A 25,924-nucleotide genomic window follows, 5' to 3' on the forward strand; every position below is an offset into this window, starting at 1 on the left:
GTGGGAGTTAAACAGGGTCAAAAGCTGTGGGGATGAGGGTTGCTGGATGTGCGTTCCAAGCACATCACACCCTACACCGCAAAGTGATCGTTCTTTGTGGTACAGTGATGAATCAATTAAACTTAATTAAATGATTGTGTTTAATGAAACTCTAAGCCAGGCTTTTGATTTCCCAGCAATGAGCATGGCTCAGGAGATTTGAGTTTTATCTCCTTAGGGGAATTTCTTATAAATCTACATAGAAATTTGGCCAACAGGGAGATTATTATCCTGGGGGAAAAATCTTACTTCTGGTTGGCCTGCTTTGTCCATCCACTGTTGACAGAGGTAACAACTGAACAAAGAGTTGCATTTGGTGACCCATGATAGAGTTTTGCCTTACCTGGGGACCCCAAATTCATAGAACAGTAGAAGTGGCTTTTACTTCCTGTGTTGTTTACTGTATTTGAATCGAGACAGTTCTGAGGGCGATGTACAGATTCAGGTAGAACTTTGTCTCCTCCCCTCCAATGTTGTTCCCACAGTTTGTCAGCCCACCACAAGTGCATGAACCTAAATACACCAGTATTTAGATTCCCACCCAGAGTTAACCAAGCTTTCTTTCTGGTACTTACAACCCCACTCATTTATTTCCTGTATGATACAGCCAGATAAAGCCTGGGTGCCTGAGCTCTTACGTAGGGTAACAGTTTACCTATACATGAGTGGACCAGGAGACTGATTCATAAGGTGGCCTATCATTTATTCAGAGCTGAGACTCGGTATTGTCTTCTCAGAAAAATCCATTTTCAGAGAAAATGTATAATCAGAAGGTGGTTGGATAAGCTCAAGCCTCTGCAAGAAAGATCATTTTGATTGGATCAACGATGAAGGCTCTTACATTTTGTGGGACAGGTTGCTCCTTCCCTTTTCACTCTGGGCTGTTTGAAGGAGCACACGCGTGACCCCTGGGAACTGGGGCTTCCCCCTGGCTTGGGGTTGAAGGGACTGTCACATTCCACCTCTGAGCCTCTGCTGCTCCAGACTCAATGGGGTGCCACCGAGATCCTCTGGTTCACAGAGCTTGGCCTCAGCCACCCAACTCCTGTCTTCTGAATCACCAATTCCTTAACTGAGCAGGGAGAGAGGAACGTTACTTCTGCTGATTTCGTGTGCTTCATATTGGTTCTTCCACATTCTAGTCTCCAAGGACAATGTTGCTTTCAAGTTCTCATTTACCACTTGCTGTCTTTTCACTAGGGTAGCAGTGGAAGATGGATCAGACTCTGCCCTCACAATGTCAATCAAACTCTGTCCCTATAATGTGGACCTCAGTCCTTTGACTGCACAGCTGGAATCCTTAACTGACAATTCACCATCTGGTCACTTTTCCTTTAGCCACTGCGAACCTCTTATGGATCTTTCTGTAAGCTTTGTTACTAATCAGGCATCTGCTCAGATTAGCTAAGTGAAGACGGGGTTCCCTGAAGCGACTTCTAGCAGAAATTCGCTTCACCTTCCCTCTGTGTATTTTACTTTGCCAAAATTTCACCCTTTCAGAAAACCAATAATCCCATTAAATTAGGGCCCACCCTAGAAGTCTCATTTTAGCTTGATTATTTCTATCAAAACTCTATTTCCAAATGCAATCATATTCTAAGGTTAGGATTCAAAATATCCTTCTAGGTGAACAGAGTTCAACTCATATAATGTACACATATGTAATTTTATATAAAAGCCTATTTCATGACTGCATCATGTGCATAAGTTATCATTTGTGTGAAATTTTAATTGTACCTTGCTCTTCGCCTCTTTTGCTCTGGCTGCTTTTGCTGGCTGCTGAGTTGAAGTGTTGCTCCCTCTTCCCATACTTTTTGTTCCTTCCATACAAGCATCTATAGGAGGCCCAGTTTCTTTCTTAGTCAGTTATAGTTTGTTTGAATCCGTTGGCTAGGTGTTTCTGCCCACTGCAGTGTACTAGGGAGACACAGACCTGGGCAGCCTCTGCTGGGCCTGCCCCTCCAAGTCAGTCAACCTACTGACGGCTTCACTGCTAGGGTATACACCGCCAGGTGCTGGGACCTGGTTTGGGCTAGCCTACTGGGTCTTAGTCCACTGCATCACCCAGGCCCAGCACTCCCCACCAATCCTGCTAGAGAGGGGAATATGCAACTAAAGTCACTGCAGTGTCCTGTTCCAGCTAGTCTGCCCGGTCCCAGAATGTGCTCTGTTGGAGCCTCCTACTCTATGGAAGGGTCCCCATTCTGCTCACTCACCACAGGTAAGTAAACTATCAAAAAGTCTTTTTTATTTTCCTTTTAGGTAAACTTGTTGGCAGTAGTTCACAAGTACTTAGGGTATGCTGTACTACAGATAAATAGATATTTTTTTTTTAGCTTAAAAGCATTATATATTGAGAAGTCCACTTATGAATTCTCAGTGATGTAGAGCATAGGTCAAGTTATTTTCTTTTGTAGTAGGACCCACAGCTTGATGTATATCTGCTAAAAAAATTACATCTAACTTTAGCTTTATTAAAATCCACCATTATCTGCTTGCATAGTACCTCAACTATTTTAAAAGGTATCATACAACATTATTTCTATGCCTAAGGAAATATAAATGAATATATTTTTAGATTCACCTAGTAATTACCTAACTATTTTCTTAAGATGACACATAACCTTTGGGACACTGTTTAGATAATGAGTATTAAAATATCCAGCAGTTATGTACCAGTGTAGATCTTTATGAAAAAATAAAAAGAACTTTTCCCCATTTTATTCTGTCTCTTCTCTTGGTCTTTACTAGCTTTGTCTTAGATTCAGAAGATTTATAAATCAAGAAAAAAAATCAGAAAAAAAGGGTTCAGTGGCTTATTTTTAAATCCATTTTCAGTTTTAAATGATGGAAATTTAAATCAAACTGGTACTCGCTGAGGAAGGTATTTGTTGGCATAGATGTGTACCTACGTATGAATAAAGCTGACTTCCAGTGTCCAGAGGCTCTGATTAGAATCTCTCTCCCATTCCGTAGACAGCCTAACATGATGTTGCCTTCAGTCTCGGGTCTTCAGAGGTCTCTTAGCCTACTGACCGCCAGGGAAATAGCCTGCTTCCTTTTTCCAGTGGTGCCAGCAAAAGTCCTGAAACAGCCCTTGTATCTGGCTATGATTAGTCTGTGTGACTCACCTGTCTGTCCTGAGAATCAGGTGCTCACCTTAGCCTGGCCCAGGATCACATCCCCAGAATGTGGCAATTGCTTGAAGGACAGCAAATGCTGCTGTTCCAGAAGTATGTGGCCTGGTTGATAAGCAGATGCTAGGGTAGGTGTCTGTTAGAGCAGCTCGTGGCATGACAAGGAATTGTGGTGAGTTGTTTGGAAGATCATTTTCTTTATCCTCCCTTTGAGTTCACTGTTGACACAGAACCTCTAATTAGTTGCCTTGGTGTCTCTAGTCCATCGTCTGGGTCTCTTTGACTGTCGTCATTCCAGTTCCTGCTCACCTTTTCTGTGAGAAGTACCCCCTGGGAAGTGGTTGACAGCTCCAGCCTCTCTCCTATCTGCCAGAGAGACTAATATCCTTCAGCCTCCTCTTCTCCCTGGTTCCAGAAGAACAATGAGACACTGATGCTGCTGTCTCAGGTAGAGCAGTACCCATGGTGACACCTGAGATTCTCTGGGAGCGCCCAGGCTGGCAGGGACCTGTGGCCTCCTCAAGTGCTCCTTGCTCACAGCAGCAGCTCGCGTCTGGCACAGCCTCCCTCACAGTCTACCCTGTGAGACACTTACAGTCAGCTCTGCTTTGGGTGCTTGTAGTGTTGCCAGAGAAGAAGTGTAACTCCCAGCCTGCTAGCTTCAGCTGTGCAGAGTTTGTGTCCCCTGAAATTGAAAAATGAATTCCACAGGATAGAGGAGGTTAAGCATATGAAAGATTTATTGGAGATTAAGGAATGGCTGCTCAGGAGGGGTCCTGAGTGGGTTGCCACCAAGAACATTTATCGGGTAATTTATACAGTAAAGTCACAGTGTGGGTATAGCATAGGCTGAACTATAATCAGCCAATAAGATGGTAGTGAGTTATGTAGCTAATTTGATCCAGTAGTAAAGAGGGATACATAGCAAGGGCCTATGGCTGACTTCATCCACCTTGGCTTATCTGTAGCTTCTAAAATGAGAACATTCTTGGGAAAGGATGGGTTACCCTCTTAGGTGTCTTTTGTGTCTACCATGAGAGCTTTCTAAATTCCTGAGGGGAAAAATGATAAGATGATGAAGAAATTAAGACAGAGACAGAAAGCTGGGGTCAGGTGAAGCCCTTCCTCTGGATGGGGAGACTGCTCAACTACCACATTGCGTTTATTTATACACTTGTCATACCATGTCCCTTCGCTTAACTAGCTCACTTCTCAGCCCTTTGTTCACCTCTAGCACTCTATGCCCTAAGGGCATTTCTCAGGTGCTTCATGTCCTTGGCACACTCCTGTTCTGGCCCTTGTGCTTTTGGCTCCACAAATGTGAACGATCACCAACTCAGGAGCTCCCAGCAGTGTCTAATGCACATCTAGACTTAATGGACTTGGTGGTAATAATTACTGTACAGTTCTTCTCCTCCCATAAGGAAGCACACAAGTCAGGCCATTGAGACTGTGTTTTGCGGCTTGGTCTTCTTCAGATGCAGTTCCAACCACAGCTCTGATATCTTTGATTTCCATTGACTTTCTTGAGAGCCTCGCCTCTCTCTGACTGTACATTAATTTCTCTCCAACTTAGCTGCTTGTGATACTGTTAGAATTACATTGAAAAGGGTCAGCAACTTCTCAGAAGTTGGATCTGCATTCTTGGGCTTTCCTTGCCTTAGGGTGGCCATCTTCACTTGAAGAAGTTCAGGGTCCTGAATGCCCTCAGATGATCTGCCCTCCCCACCTGCTTTTCAGATCAGCATTACATGCATACATCTACTTTGAATTCCAGAGAGAATAACATACTTCATTTCTCCCATTGTTTGTGTTTCTTTACACAGTTAGTTTCTCTGGTGATTTGTTTTTCCTTACACACTCACCCACCCCTGAACCCAATGGCCCTAGTGACTGCCTCCAGCTGTGAACGTTGTATCTTAAATAACATTACAGTTTCTAGGATTGCTGGATCTTTATTGTAGGAAGCAAGGCATCTGAGGATTCTGTCTGTGCCTTTCTGTCCTTTACCTGTATGTTGCTAAGGTTTTAGTCTAACAACTATCTGAGCTCTTGGTGTGCTGTTTTAGCATGCACCTTTTGATGCCATGGTCATGGTGAACATCGCCCATTACGTGGATGAGAGGATTATAGAGACTGAAGGAAGATGGATGGTACGTAGAACAGCTGTTTCCTTTCCTCCTAACATTTCACAGAGAAAATATTTTTAAGTCTTCCCTGTTTTCAGGGTTCAGAAAAAGTACGGGATATACCACTTCCAGAGGAGCTCCTGTTCACTGTGGATGAGAAGATATTAAATGACATCAAGCAAGCTAAAGCCCAGTTTCTTCAAGAGGTAGATATTTCACTTTTCTCTTAGATGGTGATGGATGTTTTTTCTTTTACCAGCTATATACAGTGAACCCTTAAATTACAACCAACCTCCCATAGGAACAACTTCGGTTACAACTGGAATTTTAGGTTTAATTTATAGCCAGAGTCTTGAGTTGTGACCTAAATGTCAGCCACATGTGTGGTTGTAAGCAGAAACTCCTGATGCCAGAAAAGTGTATGTGTCAATCTGAACCCAGACGTGTGTGTTTGTGGATATAATTTTGATCAGTGCTTTGTATAATTGCTATAATTACCTCTATCAAAATGCCCCCCCCAAATCTAGAAAAGAATTTACGGGAGGAAGGGAAGATAAAGAAAACAATCACAATTGAAAAAAGAAATTGTGGAGAAATAGAAGAGTGACATTGACGTGACCAGTCTCACCAATATGTACAGCGAGTCAAAAATCCACCCTCAACAATCTTAGAGAAAATACTTGTATAAGGAAGCTAGTGTTGCTAAAGGTGTTACTCAAATTACTGAGTCATGATCAAAGTGTTAGATTAGGTAGAAAGACTATGATAAGTGTGATAAAAAGAGATGATGGCAGGTTATAGCCTGTCTGAGACTATAATTTGAAAAAGCTGAGCTATGAATGCAGATGTTGTAAAGGACAGTCCATCAGTGAGTGATAATGGTAAAACATTTTGTGCCAGTAAGAGAAGTTTCGTAATGTTAAAGCAAGAATTAGGATGCAGCAGCCAGTGCTGGTGAAAGGGTTGCTGAAAATAACATACATGATTTCAAAATGATGACACAGAGAAATTGCTTTTGCTCTCATTAAGTTTTCAACTGTGATGAAGCTGGCCTTTTCTGAAAGAAAATGCTTGGGAGAACATACATTACCCAGGAAGAAAAGAAAATGCCAGGCCAAGAGCCTATGAAGGACAGGCTAACCTTATTGCCATGTGCCAATGTAAGTGGTGACCTCAGGATAAAGCTTCCCTTCATTTATCACTCTGTAACCCCTGGAGTGTTTAGAAAATATGAAGTCATGAAGAATAGGCTAGGGCCCATATGGAGGGAAGAATTCTTTGATGGAGAAAATAGAGAAAACATAGAATACGTGAAGCAGGTTCAAAGAGATTACCAGGAAACTAAAAACTCTATTGAAAGATGGCATAACAGCTTGAAAGAAACTAAGGATAGATTATCTGAACTGGAGGACAGATTTGTAAAGTGGGAGCATGAAATGAAAAACTTCTCAAAAATAACAAGAAAACAAACAGCAATAATACAAAGGCTTGAAGATGATAAGAGGGTCTATAACTTAAAAATTGGCACAATTACTGTGATTCTTTGAAGAGGCAGTTTCTGCTTTTCCTTTGTTCTCCTCCCTTTGGTAGTGAGTAATGGACCCAGGGCTACCCACAAGGAAAGCATGTATTCAGCCCCTGAGCCACATCTCTACCCAGGACAGCTTTATTTTTCATTAGCACCTGTGTGGAGCTGTATGTCCTGTTGAAATTTTCCATAAACTTATTTCCCTTATGTGACATTCCTGCATAGCATTTACTTCAGTTCTGTACATGAAATATTTTTAAATGTTCTTGTTTTAATTCTCATGGGTGTGAGTTCCTGTTATGGTTGATAGCATTGTGTCAATTTGAGATATGGTTGATATAATTATGTCAATTTGAGAAGTTTAGAAGTTTAACTAAGAGACTCAGCAGGGAGTCAGGACCCTTATTTTTTAATATCCTCATCCTGCGCCAGAGGAAAGCACAGAGATTTTGTACTACATCTGCCCTGAGTGGGGGGGGGTGTTCATCAATATAAGGGAAAAAGACTTGCTCTTCGCCTCTTTTGCTCTGGCTGCTTTTGCTGGCTGCTGAGTTGAAGTGTTACCCCTATGCCATGCCACCCTGTCTTGGAGCCAGTTGACTACTTACTAAAACATCCACAAATAGTGAGCTAAATAAACCTTTCTTTCCTTCATTTGGAGTGTTGAGTATTTTGTCCCAGCAATGAGAGAACCAAAACAGTTCCTTTACATTTTTCTCTGAATTCATAGACCTCTAAAACCACCTCTGTTTTATTGTTGTTCTTACTTCTGATCACATCAACTACCATGAGGAAACTCAGTAGGTGTATCCAGACTTCTCAGCCACAGCTCCGTGCTGTCTGCTGCTATCAACTGGTCATGAAGTTTTTGGAGAGCATGTTCAATAAATGTGCAAATCTGGAGTTTAAAAGAAAACTCAAATGAGACTACAAGGAAAACACAGTGATCCTAAGAAACTCCACAGAATAAAGAATTCCTCAAGAGGAATAAGGATGTAGCTCAGTGGTAGAGTGTCTGCCCAGGTTATGCAAAGGTCTAGTTTCAATGGTTCACTCTCAAAGCTTAAAAAAAAAGTGCAGTGTGAGGAGTAAATAAAACAAAGAATTCTGTGAAAGTGTTAAAGCAGCTTTTTAAGTTCAGCTAGGATAAACTTAAATTTTCAAAAGGAATTGAAATTTTACATAAAGAGACAGTAGGACAGTGGTACAGCATACAGACTCATGTAGTAACTGAGAGCCAGCTGGAAGCAGCTTGCCTAGTTCTGATGTGTACTGATGTGAGATGCTTGGGACACGCAAGGGCACTGGCATCACTGATGGTGAAAATTAAAACTGATGCAGCAGCATGAACTCTCAGGCAAATTTTTAATCCAGGAAGAGCAAGGGAAGTGGCTTCATCTTGAGAAGGAGAAGAGCTTAAGGGGACACAGCTGACCGAGATCAGACTGACCTGCTCACACAAGAACGGGAATGGCTCTCACGGCACCACGGGGTGGGGAGGAGCCAGAGACTGTACATTGGGTCACCCGTGAGGCAGTTTTGGAAGATTTCTTCCTCAAGTTTTAGCATATTTCCTCTTAGGATGAGATCTTGTCCTGGGAAATCTCATGGGCCCCCTGCCCTCACAACACACTTGATTCTTGTGGTCAAGAAGAGCTGAAGGGACTTCTGGGAGAACATGGCGGACAGATAGCAGCAGCTACGGAGGCTCTCTGAAACACCCAGCTTAGAATTCAGGAATGGTGCTGAGTAAGGAATCATAAGCAAGAGGAGATATGCCCCGGTGACCCAAGAACAAACTAGGCTGAGAGAAACCAACTGGGAATGCAATCCTGGTGCTATAACAGGAACAGATAAAGCCTCAGCGTGGAAGCTAGAGCCCGCGCCATTGGAAGCCGCGATTTGGGTTTCCCGCCACCGCTGCTGCGTCTCCATCAGTTCGGCAGGGAGAGAGACGTGCGGAAGCTCTGAGAACAGGAATCCGTGAACGGAGTTGAGAGTGGGATGGGCGGGGAGGCGTGCATCCACCTCCAGTGAGTGAGGGAAAACTGGGACTCTTCCACGGTCTAGGAGATTCCAACAGAGGACATTCTGGGACCGGGCAGACTTGCGGGAACAGGGAGCTTCAGTGACTTCAGTCACCAATCCCCCTCTCAAGCGGGATTGGTGAGCAGTGCCTAGCCCACGTGATGCTGCTGGCTGACACCCAGTAAGCTAGCACAGCCCAGGTCCCAGCTCCTGAAGGTGACCTGGAGGGGTGGGCCCCGCATAGGCTGCCTGGTCTGCAACTTCCTGGTGTGCTGCAGTGGGCGGGAACACCTAGCCGGCGCAATTCAGACTGTGACTGACAGGGAAGAAAGCTGGGCCTCCTATATACGCTTGCATATATAAGGAACAAAGAATATGGAAAGAGGCAGCAACAAAAAAGGGTCCTCGGCCCCCAATCCTGAGAAAGAGGCAACAGCAGACACAGCACCAATAGACATAAAGCGCTATCTCGAGAGCCTCATAGACAAGTTCAGGAATGAAGTTATTAATGATCTGAAGCTAGACATAAGCAGAATAGTTAGAGAAATGCTAAGCACCACCCAAGAAAAAACAGATGGTGGAATGGAAGAACAGAAAAAGAGGGGAGAATTGTTTAATGGAGAAAATAGAGAAAGCATAGAATATGTGAAGCAGGTTCAAAGAGAATACCAGGAAACTAAAAAAGTCTATCAAAAACTAGCATAACAGCTTGAAAGAAACTAAGGACAGATTATCTGAACTGGAGGGCAGATTTGTAATATGGGAGCATGAAATGAAAAACTTAAAAATAACAAAGAAATAAACATCAATAATACGAAGACTAGAAGATGATAAGAGGGTCTATAACTTAAGAATTAAGAACATAAAAGAAGAAGTAGGGACACAAACAAATGAACTACAAAGGCTATTCACAGAAATAATCCAGGAGAATTTCCCTAATTTAGCAAAAGGTAAAGATACTCAGATGTATGAGGTATACAGGACCCCAGCCACCTACAACCCAAACAAAGCTACATCCAGGCATATAATAATTAAAATGCCAGAAATCCAATATTAGAACAGAATATTAAAAGCCATCAGAGACAAGAAACAGATCACTTACAAGGGAACACCCATTAGAATTACAGCAGACTTCTCAGCACAAACCATCAAATCACAAAGAGTGTGGGGGGAAATAATCCAAGCTTTAAAAGACAGTAACCTCCAGCCAAGATTGATATATCCTGCGCAACTGTCCCTAGAAATTGATGGAAAAACAAGGTGCTTCCAGGATAAAGAGGAACTAGGGGAAATGGCAACCACCAATTCAACTCTACAGAGAACACTGCAGGATATTCTAAAAAAGAAAAATACCAAGATTCCAGAAACAGTGGCAGAGAGGCCACAATGAATGGAGCAGAAAGTGAAATGAAGAAGACAAACTGACAACTAATGACAGAAAAAGAGCTCAACGGAAATGAGGCAGAGAAGTTTGGATGGTAGGAACAGCTATTTTGGAGAAAACAAGACATCATAATAGCTAGTGCTGATTTAATATCATCTTGTTTTGAAGTCCCATCAAGCTTTTGTCCTTTGTCTCCATTGGTCTTAACATGTTGTATCTTATTGGATTTTATTACATGTGATAATATAAACAAAAACTTTTGTAGACAAGGAGATTATACGGAAACCATTGTTCATTTTCTGTTAGTTGATTCTAAATACCCAGTAATACTGTCATTCTCTTGAATGGTTTTACATTGTCTTGCTATATTTGATGCTACAGTACACGAAGTTATACCCAAAGATTTCAAGGAAAGAGACACAATGGTAATTACTTTTATGTCAGGATATCTTGTGATGAAACACTATTTTGCTTAAATGGTTATGCTTTGACCTGCGCTGTTTTGTTGATATGCCCTCTTCTCAGTTTCCTTTTTCTATTATTTACTTTTTCATTTTTTTCTTTTTAATTAAGGGAAAAATAAATAAAAATAGCAGGATATATTATAGTAATCCACTTTGATTTCCTGTTAACTTGATTTGAAACCCTGTATTGCTCTCACCATCCTGTTTTAACTGATTTTCCTCTATTCTGTTTTGCTTGATAGTACCAAGTTCGAAAGAATAGGGAACAACTGTGAGGACAATAAGATTCATTATGATGTCCATTCTGGTTGGCTATTATCTTCTTTTGAAGTCCTGTAATGTCTTCAATGTTTTGGTCTTATTGGTTTTGTTCTTTACTGTTTTGTTCAATTTTATTATAACTGATGATATAGGCAATTCTTTTTAAGATAACAAGAAGCATTATGGTAACCATTGTTGATCACCTTGTATTTTGCTTTTATATCATGTATTATGTCCATCCTTTTGATTTGACTGAATCTGTTTTTTTATTTCTCATTTGGTTTTACTCTCTTCAAAAAAAGTAATAAGGCTCTACATCCACCTCCCCATCCTGGCTGCACTTGGAGAACTGTGGAGCTTCCAATGGGTGGGTGGGCCCATGCTATCCCCGGAGCCCAGCCTGTTTGGGACTCCTGCACCTCTCCATCAGTATGCAGAGGAGGGGCTGGGCAAATCTGGGGCTCCTGCATCAGCCTCCTCATGTGTCTGGAGGACTGTGGATATCTCAGCAAGCAGGGGAGGATCACAGGTTCCAGAGGCACCACGGCCTGTGGTGAGTGCTCAGCTCACTCTGCCCAAAGCCCAGACTGTTTGGGACCCTCCAGACTTCCGGGTGCAGTGAAGTGCAGAAGTGGGTTTGAGGCCTCTACATCCACGTCCCCATTCCGGCTGCACTTGGAGAACTGTGGAGCTTCCAACGGGTGGGCAGGCCCACGCTATTCCTGGAGCCCAGCCTGTTTGGGACTCCCGCACCTCACCATTGGTGTGCAGAGGAGGGGCTGGGCAGATCTGGGGGGCCTGCATCAGCCTCCCCGTGTGTCTGGAGGACTGTGGATATCTCAGCAAGCAGGGGAGGATCGCATATTCCAGAGGCACTGTGGCCTGTGGTGACTGCTCAGCGCACTCCGCCCAAAGCCCAGACTGTTCCGGACCCTCCAGGCTTCCGGGTGCAGTGAAGTGGAGAGGTGGGTTTGAGACGTCTACATCCACCTCCGCATCCTGGCTGTGCTTGGAGAGCTGCGGAGCTTCCAATGGGCAGGTGGGGGCACAGTGTCCCTGAGGCCAAGCTTATCTGGAACTGCAGAGTTCTGAACAGGCAGAGGAGGGCCATTGGTTCTGCAGGCCCAGTGGCTTTGGGTAATGGGGTGCCAGAGTCTCAGGAGCTGCAAACATAGAAGGGGATTTCCAACAGACCCCGAGGAAGCTTTCAAATAACACTTGAAACACAGAAATATAGGAAAATGACAAAACAAAAGACCAAATTACAACCTCAAACCTCTAGCCCATCTCAAGAAACCCTAGGAGCAATGTATATAGAAGAAAACATATGCCATTCACCTCAAATATCGGACACAATAGCTACTGAAATTAACAAGCAACTCCAGGAAGCTTTAAAGAAATTCAAACTCAAAATAATCTCCCAGGTAAAAGAAGAAATGATAAAAGAAATGAAAGAGATTCTGAATACATCTAAAGAAAACACAGATAAAAAATTGGAGGAACTAAAAAAAGATAGAATCCCTAGATGAGCAATATAAGAAACAAACAGAATACATAATGCAGATGCACAGAGATATACAGAAAATAAAAAACTCCACTGAAATTTTTAAAAACCACCTTAATGAAAGTAAAGATAGAATTTCAGACCTGGAAGACAAGATTGCAGCTAGTGAACAAGAAAGGAAAGGTCTTTTAAAAGTAACAAGGAATCAGGAAACAACAGTTCAACAACTGCAAGACAATGCAAAGAAAAATAACATGAGAATGACAGGGATTAATGAAAAAGAAGGAGACAACATAAAGGATGTCAAGAGGATATTTAGAGAAGTAATAGCTGAAAATTTCCCAAGCATGAGATCAGAAACCGACATCAGGATCAGTGAAACATATAGAACTCCAAATAGTCATAACCAAAATAAAACTACACCCAGACATATAATGATCACCACCCCAGAAATCCAACATAAGGATAGAACATTAAAAGCTGTCAGAGAGAAAAGACAGAACACCTATAAAGGAAAATCTATCAGAATCACAGCAGACTTCTCAACACAAACAATAAAGTCAAGAAGAATATGGAGTGAAGTATTCCAGATCCTAAAGCAAAATGATTTCCAACCTAGACTGATGTATCCTACAAAACTATCATTCAAAATTGATGGTGAAATACAATACTTCCATGACAAAAAACAGCGGAAGAACTTCATGAACACCAAACCAACCCTGCAAAAAATATTGAAAGACAGTTTAGATACACAAAGGAAAAAACCACTAAGCAAAGCAGATAATTAAACAGAACAGAAAGATAAGGATGCAACAGCAGAGAGATAACTTGTCAACAATAAACCAGCATTTAACAGTAATAACCATTAATGTAAATGGTCTCAATGCACCAATCAAAAGAAACAGACTAGCAGAATGGATCAAGAAACAAAATCCAGCCATATGCTGTTTACAGGAAACCCATCTAACCCAGAAGGATACTCACAGACTGAAAGTCAAAGGATGGAAAACAATACTTCATGCAGCAGGAATCCAAAAAAAGGCAGGAGTAACCACTCTATTTGCAGACAAGGTGAACTTTAAACCAACAATGACCATAAAGGACAAAGAAGGTCACTACATACTCGTAAGGGGAAAACTCCAAGAGGAAGAGATAACTACCTTAAATATATATATGCACCAAACTCCAGAGCACCCAGTGATATAAAACAACTATTAACAGAAATGAAAACTCAAATTATTAGTAACACAATTGTAACAGGAGACTTTAATACGCCATTGACACCAAGGGACAGATCAACCAGATGGAAAATGAGCAAAGAAATAACAGAGCTGAATTACACCTGTGAACAAATGGGTTTGATAGACATATACAGAATGTTCCACCCAACAACATCAGAATACACATTCTTCTCAGCATTACATGGATCATTCTCTAAAATAGACCATATATTAGCTCACAGAACATATTTAAACAAATGCAAAAGAGTTGAAATCATCCCTTGCATGTTATTGGATCATAGTGCTCTGAAATTAGAAATTAATGATAAAAGATACTGAAAAAATTCTGCAAACACATGCAAACTGAATAACACTCTCTTGAGTAATCAGTGGGTCACAGAAGAAATTAAAGAAGAAATTAAACAATACCTAAAAGAAAATGAAAATGCAGATACAACTTACTGGAATTTTTGGGATGCAATGAAAGCCGTTCTCAGAGGAAAATTTATTGCACTGAGTTCCCACATCAGGAAAACAGAATGAATACAAAAAAAATAACTTGATGCTACACCTCAAACAGCTAGAAAAAGAAAAGCAAGTCAATCCCAAAGCCAAAAGAAGAGAGGAAATTATAAAAATCAGAGCAGAAATCAATGCAATAGAGACTAAGAAAACAATCCAAAGAATCAACGAATCAAAGAGTTGGTTCTTGAAAGAATAAATAAAATCGATAAGCCCCTAGCCAACCTTATTAAAAAAAGGGAAGAAAAAGCTCAAATTCATGCAATAAGAAATGAAAAAGGTGACATCACTACAGACCCAATAGAAATACAGAAGATAATCAACACCTATTTCGAAAACCTCTACTCTCAAAGGTTTGATAACACAGAAGAAATAGACAGATTCTTAGAAACATATGAAGTACCAAAGCTAGATCAAGAAGATGTAAAACTGTTGAATAACCCAATCTCTGTTAATGAAATTGAAAATGTAATTAAGTCCTTACCTACAAAGAAGACCCCAGGCCCAGATGGATTCACTGCAGAATTGTACAAGAAATACAAAGAAGACCTAAGGCCGACACTCCTCAAACTATTCAATGAAATTGAAAAGGGAAGCAATCCTTCCGAAGTCATTGCTGAAAGCAAATATTACTCTAGTACCAAAACCTGAGAAAGTCCCAGCTAAAAAAGACAACTATAGACCGATCTCCCTAATGAACACAGATGCAAAAATCCTCAATAAAATATTGGCAAATAGGATGCAGCAAATCATCAAGAAGATTATACACCATGACCAAGTGGGATTCATCCCAGGAATGCAAGGATGGTTCAACATACATAAATCAATAAATGTAATCCACCATATCAATAAAGCCAAAAGTAAGAATCACATGATCATTTCTATAGATGCAGAAAAAGCCTTTGATAAGGTCCAACATTCATTCATGATAAGAACTTTACAGAAAATTGGAATAGATGGTCTTTACCTTAATATAATAAAGGCCGTGTATGACAAACCAACAGCCATCATCATACTAAATGGCCAAAAATTGAAAGCCTTTACTTTAAAATCAGGCACAAGACAAGGATGTCCTTTATCACCACTCCTATTTAATATAGTACTGGAAGTACTAGCCAGAGCAATTAGGCAAGAGAGAGAAATAAAAGGGTAAAGATAGGAAAAGAAGAAGTTAAATTATCATTGTTTGCAGATGACATGATACTCTACATAGAAGACCGCCTAAACTCCATTGAAAGACTCTTAGATATAATAAATAAATTCAGTAATGTAGCTGGATACAAAATCAATACTCAGAAATCAATAGCATTCCTATACACGAACAACAAACACCACAGAGAGGGAAATAAGAGAAACCACACTCTTCACATTAGCAAGCAAAAAAATGAAATATTTAGGAATTACTCTTACGAAAAAAGTAAAAGACCTATACAAGGAAAATTACAATACACTGAAAAAAGAAATTGAAGATGATTTCAGAAAATGGAAAGACATCCCTTGCTCAGGGATAGGAAGAACAAACATTGTGAAGATGGCCTTTCTCCCAAAACTGTTATACTGATTCAATGCATGCCCAATAAAAATACCATCAACATACCTTATAGATCTAGAGAAATCACTCCTAAATTTCATCTGGAACCAGAAGAGACCTAGAATAGCAAAGGCAATTCTAAGCAGCAAAGGCAAGGCAGGAGGCATCACAATCCCTGACTTGAAGTTATACTACAAAGCAACAGTAGTAAAATCAACATGGTATTGGAATCAAAACAGAGGCGAAGATCAATGGAATAGATTAGAAGATACAACCACAACTACAAACACACTCAACCACCTTATCTTTGATAAAGGAGCCAAACAAGTTCACTGGAAGAACGACAGTTTCTGTAATAAATGGTGTTGGAAAAACTGGCTCTCCATATGCCGAAAACTAAAGCTAGATCCATGTCTATCACCATGTACTAAATTAAAATCTAAATGGGTCAAAGATCTGAATATTAAAACAGAAACACTAAATCTATTGGCAGACAAATTGGGTAGAAACCTTGAAGACATAGGAGTAGGTAGAAAATTCATGAACAGGACTCAAACCACATGGGAAATACTTCCCAGAATCAATAACTGGGACCACTTCTTATTAAAAAGTTTCTGCATGTCAAAAGAAATCTCCAGCATAGTGAAAAGAAAACCCACAAACTGGGAAAAGATTTTAATGAACTCTCTCTCAGACAAGGGACTCTTATCTAAAACATATAAAGAATTAAAAAAAACTCAGACCCCCAAAATTCAAAGATCCAATCTAAAAATGGGCATCTGAGAGGAATACGTACTTCTCAGATGAAGAAATGCAAATGGCAAATAAATACATGAAAAAATGTTCATCATCATTGGTCATTTGAGAAATGCAAATTGAAACCACACTGAGATACCATCTCACTCCTGAAAGAATGGCCAGGATCAAGAAAACCAACAACAACAAATGCTGAGAGGCTGTGGGGAAAAAGGAACTCTCCTCCACTGCTGGTGGGAGTGTAGACTGGTGCAGTCTTTGTGGAGGTCAGTCTGGAGATTTCTCAAAAAGCTGGGATTGGAAGTCCCATTTATTCCAGCTATTCCACTTCTAGGCATATTCCCAAAAGAAATGAAAGCATCATACCACAGTGATATATGCGCACCTATGTTTATAGCAGCACAATTTGTAATCGCCAGATCTTGGAAACAACCCAAGTGTCCATCAACTGAGGAATGAATAAAAAAGTCGTGGTATTTCTATACAATGGAGTATTATTCAGCTATAAAGAATGATCACATTGAGATATTTATCAATAAAAGGGCGCAGCTTGAGACCATACTCACAAGTGAAATAAATCAATCTCGCATGTGTGAATACCGAATAGTTTCCCTAATGTAAGTAATGATTCAAATATATAAAAATATGTGGTAATCATGATTCCCCATTATGTGGCCTTGAAGCCTTTTAAAGTTTTCACTTATTAATTGGAAAGGCTTTATTCTGGGCTTCTTGATATGGAAATATTTGAAGCTATAGTATATGAAGTTTTATTCAAATATTTCAAGGAAGAAGACAGACACTATGGTAACTACTATTAAGTCGGGTTATTTGGTGGTGAAGCACTAGGTTGCTGAAACAGTCATGCTTTGACTTGTATTGTTATATTGTTTTGTCCTGTTTTATCTCAATCTCTCTCTTATTTATTAAAAAAATTATTTAGTTATTTCTTTTTTTTTTAATTAAGGGGAAAAATTAGAAAAAAATAGCAGGATATATAATAGTAACTTTTTTTGATTTCCTATTAACTTGTTTTGAAGTCCTGTAATACTCCCACTATCTTGTTTTGCTTGATTAGACTCTGTTCCATTCTGTATGATAGTATCAAGTTTGAGAGTATAGGCAACTACTTTGAAGGCAATAAGATTCACTAAATGCCCATTCTGATTTGACTATTGTCTCCTTTGGAAGTCCTGTAATGTTTACAATGCTTAAGTTTTATTGGTCTTGGTCTCTACTGTTTTGTTCAACTTTATAATATCTAATGAGAGAGACACTTCCTTTTAAGGAAACAAGAGACATTGTTGATAACCATTGTTGATAATCTTGTACTCTGTTTTACATCATGTGCTATGTCTATCCTTGGTTTTGACTGACAGCTTTGTTTTGCCATATTTGACTTTATTCTCTCCCCCAAAAAAGTAATAAGAACTAAAGAGTAATAAAACCCAAAATGTGTAAATTTTGTTGTAAAAAAGAGAGGGGGAAAAAAAGAGCTCTAAAGGATACAACAGCAAGTGTGTTTAGGGGTGTTAAATAGCTGACCATATTAATGTTTTTGGTTGGATCATTGAACACAACTGTTTGCAGTCTCACTGTTTGGATGTCCACTTTGTATTCTTTGATACTGTGATTTGAGCAACTATCTCTAAGATGATAATATGTAATCTATTAACTGGTGATTTCTTTTTTTTTTTTTTTTTTTTTTTTTTTGTAGTTCTGTATTACTTGTACCCTTACACTGCTTTGTTTTGTTTTGTTTTTTCTCTTTTTCCTTTTAAATAAAATTAAAAAAAAAAAGTAATAAGAACTGTGGGAGTAATAAAACCCAAAATGTGTAATTCTCATTGTACAAAAGAGAGAAAAAGAAAGTGCTCTAAAGGATATAACTGCATGTATATTTAATTGTATAAGATAGATAACCATATTACTGAGTTTTGTTGGATCACTGAACAGAACTCTTTGCAGTCTCACTGTTTGAAGGTCCACTTTATATGCTTTAATTTAGTAATGTGAACAACTATTTCTAAGATGACAATAGATAATCTATCAATTAGTGTTGATAGATTTCCTACTGTTTATTTTTTCTGAAATTCTGTATAACTTGTACCCTTTTTGTTTTTCTCCTTACATAAAAATAAAAGTCAATGTAAGTGAATTTTCCCTTATAACTTCTAGTCTTAATTTAAAAATATCTCTCTACCCTTGCAGTGTGCATGTAGGCTACTGGGCTATTAAACAATGCAATACCTTCTTGTCATATTTTTTACAGTGAGAAATGTCATCTATCTGAAATAGATCTTTTATGCTGTGTAGAAAATAGGCACTACAGTTTTCATGTAGTTATGATACATTTTAGTCTACACAGAGAACAGCTTGGGCCAATACTATTATATATTTTCCTTCATTTTTATGTATCAAATTTTCATTTATACTGGGGTTTTCCTTGGACTTTCTTGCAAACTCTGCAAAGAGGAAACACAAAAGACTGAAAGAATAGTTAATGTTTTAGCTACAGTAGCTTTGGAATGGTGAAAACTTAGGTAACAATTATTCTTCGTTTTGCTTAACTGTACATTTTAGTTTTTTCTCTTCTAAGTAAGCATTAGTGTAACAAAAATAAACAAGTAGGAGGCCAACACATTAGCTTCATCATTCATACTGTCCCCGGACCAAAGGAATGGATAACCAGGGAGCAGAACAATGATCCTTGGAGACTTGAGAGGGTTTTATCCCCAGGGAGAAACATAATAGGGGTTTTCCCAGGACACCTGGAAAATCTCTTCAAAGGCCAGCTTGCCCAGAGGTGGGCTGATTGAGTTTGGAGAAGTCATTTCATTCATCCAACTCATTATGAAGTAGGTGTGAGGAGGTGACTTAAAGTGTGATGGCAGGCACTGCCCATTTAGGCACAAGGAGTTTAATTGATTGGAAGAGCAGGTTTCTCCAAGCTGATGCAATAACTACTAGGGTTGAGTGCATTGTTTGAAACATGTAAAGTGATGCAATAATTGCCCATGTTCTGCAGCAGCTTAATTGCTGGCAGGAATTCATATGCTGAAAGTCAAATTACAACAATTGGCTCCGGTGATTAGAGAGCACATTCAAATATGGAAAAGTGTAAACACCGTATTGTCTCGTTAGTGTAAGAAACTGAAAGTAAACAACATCTAAAAGTTGCAATAGGTAGAGTGAGAGAAAAAGAAATGGAAATTATATTGTTTGATCAATTTTGCATGCCTGTATCTGGTAATCTGAGCAACTGTTTTGAAGATAACACTATGCAATATAACAACCATTGTTAAATTTACATCATCTTGCTTTGAAATCCTGTATCGCTATTGTTTTGCTGTTACTGTTCACATTGTTGTCCTTTGGCTTTTGTTGTTGTTTTCCTTTGTTTGTTTGATTGCTTTTTGATTGTTCTGTGCTTTTTTTTTTCTCTTAAAAAATGATGTAAAAGTGACCCCAGGACACACCCAGCCTCTGCCCCTAAGAGACAACAGTCAGTTAAAGTCCTGAAGTGTCCCCAGAAGAATTCTCCGGCCCCAGTGAAAGCTCTGCAGTAGGTTTGCAGCCTCACTGCTGTCTGCTGTCTACTGTGATGATAGCTGGCCCCAGCAACACAGCACACAGTGACCAGAACACACTCCGCCTCCGTCTCTCCCTGGTACTGATGCCTCTGAAAGGAAGATATATTGGACCCAAACCTTCCATTGTCCCCTTTGAAGGCCTAGAACTTGGGATGCCGGGTGTCTACAAACCAAAGTGTGTCATCACTTACTTGGCTTTCTTCTGCCATCTAAAATGCTAAGATGTCACTTATAGTCATGTGCAGAACAGAAACAGCCAGTGGTGGCACCCGGGCTCCTCCGGATCCCGTTGCTTTGTGCGCTGCTCCTCACTGTGCAATCTCACTGACTCCTCACAAGGGTAGAATCTATCATAATAATGTGCCTCCAATGCTTAGCACAGTAATCAATGGAGCACCACAAACTGGTAGCCCTTGTGATATTTAGTTTGGTTTTCACAAAGGTATTTTGTTTGACTTTTTATACAAAGCAGACTAATTGCCTCCCAAAGATGCTCACACTCTAGTCTTCACGTTACCTTATACAGCAGAGAGGATTCCGCATATGCCGTTAAATGAAAGGGTTTGTAATGGGGAGATTATCCTGCATTATTTAGGCAAGTGCTATATAATTTACCATGAGCCTTGAAAAACAGGAGAGAGAAGCAGAAGGTTCAGCCAAGAGGGACAGCATCAAGAGAAAGGCTCCAGTGACTGGGGCTGGCTTTGCAAAGGGAAGAAGAGGGCAGTGAGCCAACACAGGCAGCAGCCTCCAGAACTGCAAACCAACCCTCCCCGGAGCCTCCAGAAAACACACAGCTCTGCCAGCACCTCTATTTTAGACCAGTGAGAGTTTTCTCTGTAGACGCTTTACCTCCAGAAGGGGAAAACAATGCATTTGTGTTTTCTAAAGCTACTAAATCCGTGGCAATTTGTTTTAGCAGCGATAAGAATCTAACACAGGAAGTAAATGAGAACCATGGCTAAGGACAGGCCGCACCTCCGCTGAGCGCCCACCCGATTGTCCACTAGGCCTGATTTCTTGTTTCTGCTCCATCAGCCTCGGTTGAGTTATACTTATCCCTCAGGTCATTAACTGGATAGCAAAAACGTGAGGCTGGGTACCAGCGGAAGCTTGTGGCCCTTCATCCTGGCAGGACTATTGAGGGATGGGGACATGTTGGTTGAGGTCATTTAGTCTCTGTTTCTTTGTCTGTAAATTGAAAGGGTCCCACTGGACCTTCTCCGAGGAGTCTTTCTACTCTAGATGTCAAGGTTCTATACAGACTAGTAGTGGTTTGTGACCCAATTACCATCATATAATTTGGGTCTGGATGCTGTAGTGGCTATTTTTGCCTTGCTGGTTGGCATAAGAATAGTTCTCAGCATCCTTTCTGGCAACCTCTCTTTCTCTATGGTAAAAATACTCTCTAAATGGAAAATGCCAACTTGCTGTCTGGGACTTTCTGGAGGCAGCATCAGCAGACATAAACCAAGTGCCTGCCTCAGGCAAGACACAGCACCGGGGGAATAAAGAACTCAGAGCTCATCTCTGAATTCACCACTTAATGCAGGGACAGAAAAGTCAAGTGACCTAGATTCTCTTTAGTACCAGAGACATTGCATTTGTTAAAGGCAGCTAATAACTGCTTGGCCAGTATTATATTTCAATAAATTTTGTTTGTTCTGGAGACAAACAAGGATTGGAAATTCTTCCATTTTCTTCCCCTGTCCCCCAGCACATACCAACACCTGAATGCTGATGGTTTAAATGTAGACTGAAGGTTTTCTTTCCTCCAAATAGAAAAGAAATAGCAGTATGTATTGTAGGTTTTTGGTTGGGGGGGAGGCAGCTTTGTTTGTTTGTTTGTTGAGACAAGATCTCAGTGTGTAGTGCTCTAACTCACAGTATCTTCCTGCCTCAGCTTCCTGAGTGCAGAGATTCAGGCATGTGCCATCACACCCAGCAGCAGTACTTTTTTTAATGAAAAAATGTTTGCAACTTTTCAACTGCATAGAACAGTGAAGAAAGGTTGAGAGAGAAAAATAGAACTCAAACATTTACTCTTGCTTTCTCTTAGGTTTACAGTGTAAAAGTTGAAAAGTCTATGCTTTTTATTCATTTTATCCAACGTAAGTTCTGTATTCTCCAGTCAGTCTGTCCCTGACCCCATACTCCCTGCTCCTGCTCCCTGCTAATTACCTTCCTGCCCTCTAATGCTATTAGAAAAACACTTTCACATTCTACAAATAAGAGAAGTACTTGTCATTCTGTCATTCTGTATCTTCCAGTTTCATCTCTGTCACAACTGATAGGATTCTCTTTTTCAAGGCTAAATAGTATCTCACTGTGTGTATATACATTTTCTCTCCTATCCATTTCCATCTTGAGACTATTTTCTTTTTGTCTCATAGGTTCTGTTTGCTGTACTGGCACTTTGGTTTAATTCTAGGAACTGTCTAATTTCTTCTTCAATTTCTTTATTCAAGATTATTCAAGAGTGTACTATTTAATCTGGAGATTAAATTAAACACATGGATGTGTTTCCATAATTTTGGAGGTTCCCTTTGTGATCAGTTTCTAGCTTGTTGTGCATGGAATAATTTTGATTCTTTTTATTTATTTATGCATGTTTTATGGGCTAGGACATCATCTATTTGAGCAAAAATCCTATGTGCTGCTGAGAAGAATGTACATTCTGTAGTTGTTGTGTAGAACAGCATCCAGATATGTTAGGTCTATTTGTTCAAAGTGTGGTTCAACTCTGATATTTTTTTGTCTAGTTGATCTATTTGTGGTGGAGAGGTACTGAGATTCCTCATTCTAGCTGTGTTGGTGTTTATCTTAACTTTTAGGTCCAGTTGTGTTTGTTTTGTGAAGTTGCGTGTGCCAGTATTCAGTGCATATATAGTTAGAATTGTCTCTTTTGGTTGAATTGTTCCCTGGACCAAAATGTAACAACTTTCTCCGCCCCTTCTGATCAGTTTTGGCTTGCAGTCCCCCTTGTCATAGAATAGAATAGCTATTCAGGCTTATTTTCAGGCTCCTGTGATATAAAATTTTATTTTCTATCCTTTGATTTTTAGCAAATGATTTTCTTTATTCAATGTCATTTTTGTACACAGCATATCTTTGGGGTTTTTTATGATCCAACCTGGAAATCTGTGTCTTTTGGCTGGGAAATGGCGACCATTCACCTTGAGAGTTATCACTTAAAGCTACTGACTTGTTCTGGTGATGACATTATCTTCCTGGTGCTTACTATTTTTTTTTCTGATTCCTCATCCCCCTCCTTTTTCTCCTCCTCCTTCTCTTCTGCCTAAATGCTCACTCTGTCTGGTGTGTTCATTCCATTAGACTTTTTGGCATTTTTGGCTTCATCGTCTCCTTCTGGGATATCCTTTTTTTTTCTTTTCTTTGTTTTTTTTTTTTTTGTGCTAGTTTGATGGTTATGAATTTCTGAAGGTGCTTTTTGTCTTGGGAAGATTCCATGTTCTTTTGATTGTTTTTAAAGTATCTCAAAGTATGCGTTCACCTGCATCAGCCTGTGTTCCAGCTCTGACACTCCACCCCCACACCAGTCACTTCCACTTCCACACGTTAGTAGAACTTTTCATCTCCTGCATTTCTGACTGGTACTTTTTTATGGATGCTAATTGTTTGCAAAAGTAGTCATTTATGTTTTGTATCATTTGTTTAGCTCAGCTGGCTTTTTATTGGGACCTTCAGTAAGCTCCCACATCATTTTGCCTATTAAATTCATTATCTGTTTAGTTATTGCATCTTTGAGTTTTCTGAGCACCTTAGTGAATTTTGTATTTCCTTTTTTACCATTCCCAATAATTTGGCTATTTGGCTGTTGATTTCCTACCCTTTAGTGCTCCATGGATTAAGTTTAGGGGACTTGAGAGTTTTGGGGGTCATTTTGTTGCCTTGTTTTCCCACATTTCTATCATCATCATCATCATCATCATCATCATCATTGTCATCAATCATCTTTTGTGCAGCTGTTGATCAATTATATTGAAAAGACCTTCTTACTAGTGTAGAGATTTCTTTAGGTGGTGCATGCTTACCAGTAATGTGCTCTGTGTGTAGCTAAGAATAGGCTTTTCCATCTATCCCAAGTCCAACCTCCTCCAATAATATTGCACTGGGCAATATTATTGGCCCACCATTAGTTCTCCAGAAGTAGACTGTGGTATTGTTGATATTATAAAGTCAAACCAAATACTGGCACACAATGAAAACTGATTAATAGCAACAGCAATGTCACCCTGGCAATAGCAATAAGATCAGCAACAATAATACTGATGGATACTGACATACCATAAGAATGGATAGAAGCTACCACTGTTACATCCTTAAAACATCCAAAAAAAAAAAAAGATGTGATGATAATATAGACACAAAACAACCCAAACATTGGCATACAGTCAATATTTACTAAACGCAACAATTCTACTATATTAACATTAGAAAAGAATTCAACAAAACAGCATAGAATCACCTAAATATCTAATGATTAATAAAGTTTAATAGTAATATTAGTAAAGATGGAGGGTTAGGGAAGGGGAAAGTGAAAGAAATAAAATTAAAATAAGAAAAAAAAAGAGAATGAGGAGAGAGAAATGAGATAAAGGATCCAATTAGAGTAAAGAGAAAATAAAATCAGGTAAAAGTAACAGAAAAAAATAAACAAAAACTGGGAGCAAAATAAGGAGGAAAAAAAAAAGAAGAAAAGAAAAAAACTCCAATACCTGGTGAAGAAAAAGAGATGAATGCAAAAAAAAAAAATTCCTCTGTGTGTTTGAATGTTTGTCTAATGTTTGCAGTAATGGGAAACACGAGAGATGGGGAAAAGATATTAAATAACTACTAAGACCTATTTTGTTTCCACACTCACATTTTTGTGTGCAAATACTGAATCCAGCTCCTTTCCTGCTGGGTGTGGTCAACCAATGGTGTCCACCACACGATTGTATTTATTCCAACCACTCCTGGTTTCCATACACTTCTTTGCACACTAAGTCCTGGCTTTCTCTGCCTAGATTTGTAGCCTGTGGGTTATAAGGTGCCCCCACAACCCAGTTCAGTGTCCTCTATGTAACAACTGCCCAGGCTGAGGCATATCCTTGATTACGTTGGCAGATTGGAAAAACAAGCAGACTACTGTACTCTGTGTTTAATATAGGCAGTGGGCAAGGTGGTCCAGTAGACTACTGGATTAATGGAGGCATTTCCAGACCCTGCCTCCACTGCCAAAAACCATGCACAACAGCAGTGCCACTGTATACTTTCTGGCCTGAGCTTAACTCAGGGATTCTATGTCTAGCCCACACCTTCTCTGTAGCTGTCTCATGTGGCCATTTCTCACCCAGTCACGGTGGTAGGGTGATCCCAGAAACCCAGAAGTGCAATTGTTCTGTAGTTAATTCTGTAACTCAGTCTTAAACAATTAACCCCTTCTCAAAATGGCTCCTCACTTTCAAATATGGTGGACACTGTACGGGATTCCTTCTCCAACTGTAAGCTGCCATGAAGAAGGAGTCACATTCAGAGCAAAACCCCAGGATATTTTATGCAAGTTTACAGTAACTGTGGACTTTTCTTGGGCCTAGTACTGCCAGCCTGGTCCACTGTTTTTCTCTGGAGCCACTGATCCAATCCAGGCTGACCTTGTGTTAGTGGAGACAGGTTCCCCCTCCCCAGCAGCTGGAGTTAACTTTCCAGACTGCTTTGTTCTTTTGTTTTCATTGTGCTGTATTTCTCCAGCTCCTCTGGAACTTCTAGTTGAGATCCTAATTTCCAGAGATCTACTTTTATTGTTCACCAAGTTGTTCTCCAGG

General features: G+C 39.9%; 1 long non-coding RNA gene across 3 annotated transcripts; it reads left to right on the forward strand.

Annotated features, from left to right (window-relative positions):
* Positions 1-2,370: 2,370 nt before the first annotated feature.
* Positions 2,371-6,567, forward strand: LOC134473554 (uncharacterized). Of its 3 annotated transcripts, none has more exons than XR_010043864.1 (3): positions 2,376-5,329; positions 5,404-5,511; positions 6,335-6,567. It is a non-coding gene; the product is annotated as an uncharacterized LOC134473554 (long non-coding RNA). The 3 variants fall into 3 exon arrangements; XR_010043863.1 differs by lacking the exon at positions 6,335-6,567 and adding an exon at positions 5,833-6,323 and having other exon boundaries at positions 2,377-5,329; XR_010043862.1 differs by lacking the exon at positions 6,335-6,567 and having other exon boundaries at positions 2,371-5,329.
* The last annotated feature ends 19,357 nt before the right edge of the window (positions 6,568-25,924 follow it).

Source organism: Cavia porcellus, unplaced genomic scaffold, assembly GCF_034190915.1.
Source record: "Cavia porcellus strain 051 isolate PalLab524CR breed Dunkin Hartley unplaced genomic scaffold, mCavPor4.1 scaffold_2, whole genome shotgun sequence".
Lineage (NCBI taxonomy): Eukaryota > Metazoa > Chordata > Mammalia > Rodentia > Caviidae > Cavia > Cavia porcellus.